The sequence below is a fragment of the Theobroma cacao genome, chromosome 2 (genome assembly GCF_053813885.1).
Source record: "Theobroma cacao isolate CCN51 chromosome 2, ASM5381388v1, whole genome shotgun sequence".
Taxonomy (NCBI): domain Eukaryota; kingdom Viridiplantae; phylum Streptophyta; class Magnoliopsida; order Malvales; family Malvaceae; genus Theobroma; species Theobroma cacao.
In genome coordinates this window covers 41624014-41631035 of record NC_142640.1, presented here as the reverse complement: position 1 = coordinate 41631035, position 7022 = coordinate 41624014, and the positions used below count along the sequence as shown (strand labels likewise).

General features: G+C 34.5%; 1 long non-coding RNA gene across 1 annotated transcript; it reads left to right on the top strand.

The window, feature by feature from the left end:
* Nucleotides 1-1425: 1425 nt before the first annotated feature.
* LOC148764292 (uncharacterized) lies at nucleotides 1426-3298 on the top strand. The gene is made up of 3 exons (XR_016024832.1): nucleotides 1426-1535; nucleotides 2192-2265; nucleotides 3122-3298. It is a non-coding gene; the product is annotated as an uncharacterized LOC148764292 (long non-coding RNA).
* The last annotated feature ends 3724 nt before the right edge of the window (nucleotides 3299-7022 follow it).

Sequence of the window (7022 nt, the reverse complement as noted above, 5' to 3'; positions counted from 1 at the left end):
GTGGTGGCGTGTTGGAGGAAATAACGAGCGACCGGCAAATAGAAATAGCTAGATACGCCTCCGAACTAATAGCGATGTAATATCTCGCTATCGTAAGGTGAGTGAACTGTCATTAAAATGTTTTGGGAATAACGTATATGTGTTTAATTGAATCACCTGAAATGTTTTATCGGACTTTTCTTTAAAACGTGCATGGGAACAAGCCCTTGATGAAATGTTTTTATATGTAAAATATGTGATATAATGAAACCATGTGTTCCTATATTATGCGGATATTTGTGTTATGCTTTAAGTGATAATGCTGTATTGAAATACCCCATACTTTGATATAGTGATAAATAAAGTTGATCGAATGCAAATTGAGGTCAATTAAAATGTTTTAAAAGTGATAAAAGACGAAAGGAGTAGTTTAGGATAAAATATTTCGCAAGTGAGAAAATAACAATAAAATAATAATAATTTTATCAGAGGAGAATTTGTGAGATAAAAGGCGATTCAGAAGTCAAGTGAGGCATAATAAGGTATTTCAGGTACCAAGGAGACAAGATAAAATTTTTAAAATATTAATATTTAGTCGGATGTCGAAATCAGTCAAGAAGAAAGATCATATGGTTGATTCAAGTGGGGGAGACGATGACAACCCCGACTCTATAAAAATATTTATCATGACATACACGTGATGGATAGCATGTTTGCATACTAGGAGAGTCCCAAAAAAAATTACAAAAGTCGATATTGTACCTAGACGTACAACAAAGTTGATTTAAGCCTCGAACTAGATCAAATATAGAATTCACGATGAAATTAAGAATTTTAAAGTCTCAGAATGGTTTAATATGGTGATTCGGAGTTCGAGGATCAATTTGGAGTCAAATCGAAATTTTCGCTATCTAGGGGTAAAATGGTCATTTGCCACCTGGAGACAAAATGAAAATTTTTAGAAAAGATTTTTGGCTGCATTTGACTTATTGGAGTAAGAATTGAGGTTTAGAAGTGAAAAATTTTAATTTCGGTATAATTTGGAGAAAAAAGGTAAAATGGTAATTTTGCCACCCAGAATCGAAAATTTAATTTTTGAAAGGATTTTGATCAAATTTAATTATTTGGAGTGTGAAATGAGTATGAGGAGTGAAAATTATGCATTATGGCAAATTTTCAATTTTTGGGGCAAAAATGTAATTTTTGAAAAGTTCAGGGGCAAAAGTGTAATTTTGAAAAATTTGCTCCACCAAAACTTTGGGAAAATCTGGAAATTTCACTTAAGACTTGGATAAGTCAAAGGGAATGGATGGTGGAAAAAGTAGGACAAGTGGATGGCTAGAAAAAAAAAATTATTAATAAAATATTTAAAATATGAATAAAATAATATTATTTCATTAAACAATAAAAAGGCATAAAAAATTCAGCCCATAACCCATTCTTCTTCTTCAACATTCGGCCAAGCAAGAAATAAGAGAGAGAAAGGAGAAAATAAAACCCTAGCTAAGAAATTTAAAGGGAAAATAAGTGGAAATTCAAAAATCAAGTGAAAAAAGGTAACATTTCTTAAATTTGTCTTGTGCTTTACCTTTCCCATGCATTTCCCATCATTTTCCATGGTTGAATCATGTGATTTGAGGATGATTTCATTTCTGGTCATATGGGTTTAGAGAGAGAAAGTTGTTAGATAAATTTGATTTTGAGCTATGTTAGTGTTTAGTGTTAGTTTAGCATGTTTATGAGCAAAACAACAAGAAAAATATTTATCTTCTCCATGAATTTCTCTAGGCCGAATCTGGCCAATGGTATGTGAGGATGAGGTTGACTTTATTTTAAGAGAATTGGGTGGAAAAATGATGAATTATGAGGTTGGAAATTAAATGGGAATTTTCGATGTAATAAATTGAAATTTTTACCCACTAGGGGTAAAAGCGTAATTTATAGTCCGAACTGATAAATTGGACCAAATTCACAGTCATTGAGGTATTGTGGATATAATTGGATAATTGAAATTGAAATGGATGGAATTGGAGTCGAATTGGGGATTTTAGGAATTTACACCGTGTATAGGCGAGTTAGGTCGGACACCGCAATTAAGTGATTGTCTAGACATTTCAAATCCTATCTAGTGCATACGCATGGATAAGAGCCTGAAATAATTTATGATAAATTGACACAATTTATTGAATTTTGTGTCATGGATTATGGATAGGTGGTGAGTCAATTGTTTCGGGTAAGAGACTACACCCAAGGGCGGAAGATAGGAGTATTTCTACTCCTAATACTGTGAGTAAACTTATTATCGTCTTAATTATCTAGAGTAGTTTTATACAACTGTGTGATTTTATGGAAAATAGGTTTAAATGGTAAATTGCTATGTTTTAAGAGAAATTGTAATTTTATAAATTTTCTGGAAAATCGAATATTGGTTTTGAAAATAGAGTAATTGGAGACTGCTAGTTTGTGTTGCAAATTTATGGTTTTGAATTGAATGGCTTATGACAATAAATGAGCATGAATGGCTAAATTGATTTTGGTGTCAGAATTATTTGTATTGTGTATTCAGCCTTGAGAGGCTATATTGCGATAAATTGTCATGTCATGCTAGAATGAATTTTATTAAATTGGTGGAGTATATATTAATTATTTACTGCAGAGGGGGTTCCGTGGACCAGTCTATTAGAGGGGCACGGTAAACTCCATTATATTATTACCTCGAACGGAGAGGCGCGTAGGGTATCTCTTGGGGTAAAGCTTAGGGTTCACTTCACGCCTAACCACCACGTGAAGGGGAACTCAGCCAACGCCAAGGAACGGCTGTATTTTTCTCAAACTAAAATATATTTTAAGTGTATACAAAATTTTAATAGCCTTGGCGGACTCGGTTAGATGCCCTGCGCAAGGTATCACCGAGTATGAGTTTTGGCACGAGCCAAAGTTTTAAGAAATTCATAAGCCAAGTTGATTACTCGATTTATATGGATTGATTTTATTTGGTTGAAATGAACTGAAAGGTAATGAAATTACAATATGATGACTTATTTTAATTGTCTCCATTTACTCAGCTTTAGATACTTTAGATGGTATCTGTTTACTCACTAGGATTATAAAATCTCACCCCTTCTTCCTATACATTTTTCAGGCTCAGGACAGTTTGTAGATAGTTGAGTAGGACGAGAACTAAGCTCGGAACTGCATTATAGAAAGTAAGAGTTCACAGTCTTACATCCTCTTGGTCAATTGGAGCCCACGTGTCATTGCAGATCAAAACTTATATTTTGGTTATCTGTATTTCTATTCATACAATTTTTACTTTACTTTCATGTGCGAAAAATTATTTACGAATATTTCTATAAAAATTTATTTTATGAGAAAATAGAATATTTTATTTATTATTTTTGAATAGTACTAGTTGTCAACAATTTGCTTTCAAATGAACGTTTTAGATACTTATTTGTTTTTAAATCATTAAATATATATTTTCTGCTTACCTACTACATTTTTAACAAGTTTCGAGATTTTTGACAAAAATGACGAAAATGCCCCTGTGAGCAAAAAAAAATATGTTATGTTATGATTTGAAAATAATTTGTAATCCTTCGTATTTTGATTTTTTGATAACTATTGCTCATCGGGAAAGTGCGAAAGCTGATACGAGAGCCTTGCGGGGTTTCAATCGGCATTCGGGGTGAAGAATGTCTGTTGAGGCCTTGTGGCGGTTGTCACTGGCTAGATGGGGAGTTCCGGGTCGTGACATGTATAATAGCTATAACCGTGCATGTGCGGTGTGGGAGTGCATGTGACGGTGCTGGTGGTGTGCGGTGTGGGAATGCACATGCCATAATGATGTGGGCTGGAGTGCGTGTGGTGATATTGAAATGTACGAGTAGGGAGTGCACATGATGATATTGAAATGTGCTTTCAGGGAGTGCACATTATGATATTGCCTTGTGTGTGTAGGAAGTGCACATGAGTTGAGTAAGGCGACGGTGGTACACATGTATATATATATATGCTATAGACAAGTTATGAAATAAGAAATGTGATTGTACTATATGCTATAGAATGTCTTTTCGCTGCAGCGAGAAACCCTTTATTTTGCTTGTCTTGATTGGATATTTGCTGTAGTTTTTACTCTTTTCAACTCCATTGTGGCTTATAAATCCTTCACCTTAAGGGATTAAATAGTCAAGGGTTGAATTAAGGGCTTTACAAGAAATTAAACTAAATTGCATTTTTTTAAAAATAAATGCATCGTGTTTTCAAAATATCTCCGTATCGTTTGCTTATTCCCTTTTTATGTTCACTCACTGGATTTATACTCACTCTTTTTAACTTCATGTTTTCATATTCGAAGTAAGTTGGGATCTAGATTGAAGTGTCCATTTGTATTTGCCATTTGGTAGGTACCATGGCATCTTGCAGCGGCACCTATGCCCAGAGTCACTCCGCTGATAGTCAAGGTCTCTTGTCAATGTATATATTTACTGAAATGTAAATTATAAGATTGTTATGCACTCTGTATGTTGATTGATTATCCCTGTCAGTTAGGGTTGAAGAATGATAACCCTATTTTGGGGATGTTATATATATATACTTGGTTCTCACGGTCTAATTTCGAAAGAACTTTCATTGGAAATTTTGAGTAATAGATCATAAAGAAAGAGAGGCTTGCTTGGGCCTGGTGGGCTATGCCTATTGGGCCTTTGCGCCGGTCATGGCTCGAGAATTAGGTTGTGACAACTTTTGAATAATTAAGAACGCGCATGGCCTATTCGTGCAAAATTGTGTTGAACAACAGAAATTGTGGGGGTGTAATGTGAATGATGAAAATAGTATTTCACGTAAAGAATTTTTTATTCATATAAGTTACAAACTTCACCAAAATTCTAAGATTTATATTTCATTTTTTCTAGGCTTGGTTCATAGCTTGAAAAGCACCAGTCTCGATGCATTACATTCGAGTGAGATTAAAACTAGCAAAAACCCCATATTATGAAACCTTAAGAAATATATGGGGAATTGTTGGACATATAGTGATATAATATAAGGTTTCTATCCCACATTGCCTAAGTACAAAAGATGTTAGTGTTTTATACAAGCAAACTCACTATGGGCTTGTTGAAAGCTAAAAAAAGAAAGTGGGCTTGCACGCAGATGAGATCGAGCCAAGCCTTGAGAAAATGTGGATTTCACCCCCTACGAATGAGTATACACATGGACTAGGCCCAAATGATATTTTTGTACCTTGTTTATATTTCTTTTATTTCCTTGATCATTAATCAAGTCTTTTTACCATGGGTGGAAAATAGAATTTGATTTGGTTTTTGATAACACACCTCAATTTTCTTCATTTTCAGTTCTTTGTTTAGCCTTCTGGGTTTTTTCTTTCTTTATTTTTCCGCTGCTCCTATATCCTTGATAGTTTGTGCAAACTATTCAAGAAGAATCTATTGAATCTTGAAGGATAACTGCTTTAATCCTTTTGCACTGAGTTTCATATTTCGAAGGGGCGAAAATTATCCTTAAAGATAATGTATCACTCCTCAAACTTGTTTGAGTTATTTATGCACTTCAATTTTTCCCAATAGTAGATACTTCAAGATTTGCTCCAATTTTTCTCTATGTTATTCTCAATACTTATTTACAACGCCACCTTTCTTTCTTTGTAAAAAACCCCTTTATGTATACCTTACAAGATAAATTAATTAATCTTCTCCTATAAAGGAATTAAACCATCAAGCCAAGCTAGTTCTAATTGCTTGATGAGTTGTATTTGGATCTCATATATCAAACATATTTAACCCCATTTAATACCCCTCAATCCAAATAAATAAGGATAAAATTGTTGTTATTAAGTTTATAAACGAGACTTGGTGTCATGAACTATACTCCTTCACTTAAGTATGCAATAGTCCATACGATGCTCGGAGGGACGCTTCCACACAAGCTAGCCAATAACTTCATTATATCTTAGTAAACATAAATAATAGCTACAAATTAGTTTAGGGAAATGTAACATCAAAATTATAGAGCATAACGAATGCCATGTACACAACCACTGGAGTCGTACAAAGAAAAGGTTTTATTAATATAGAGATAAGTACAAAGGGACCAAAACACACCATCATCAGGCCACAAGGCCAACCATAGATGGTATGCCACATACATACCTTTACTAGTGAGGCAGCCCAATAATTTGTTGACTGTTCCCCCCTTATAAAGAGTTTACGAGATTTTGCAAGTATATCACTAAGAATTGTTACAAGGCGTGAGATGGGGATATTCCTTCCCTAAAAGGTCTTCCCCCTAAAGACTTAACAAGTATTTTTAAAGACGTCACTAAATGCCATTACAATGTTTAAAAGGTAGACATCTCCATTAATGATACAAAGGATTTAGTCTCCTAGATAGTTCTACCCCGTCATAGCTTTATACAAGGTTGGCTCATGACATCCTCCCCCACTCAATTTGTCGATGTCTTCATTGACTAATTGACTTTAAACTTTTCAATCTTCTATTTGAAGGAACGAAGGTTGGCTTCCTTGTACCAGGTGATTTCATCTATCCCAAAACCTTTCTATTTCATCAAGTACTCTTGTGTTGGCTATCAATTGATTAAGGTTGTTATCTCTATAAAAATCTCTTTTACCCAACATTGTAATGGTGGCTTGGTGGTGATGGTGGCTCTCGTGGCTTGACTCTTACCTGCATCTACTAGATCAATATAGAATGGCTTCAGGTTGCTGACGTTAAACACTAGATGCACCTTCATCCACTTGGGTGGGTCAATATTGTAAAAGGCCTTCCCCACCTTAGGCGTAATCGGTATTGAGCCTTCATACTTGTACATTAGTATCTATCTTTTTTCCTTAAGAATTTGAGTTGTTCGGGTACTAATTTCACTAGCACAAGGTCCCTTACCTTAAAGTGTTGCTCACTTCAACCTTTGTCTACCCACTTTTTCAGGTGGTTGGAGGTTTTCTTTAAATAGGCTTAAGCGATCTTAGTGTTTTGTATCTACTCCTTAGCAAAGTTAAAAA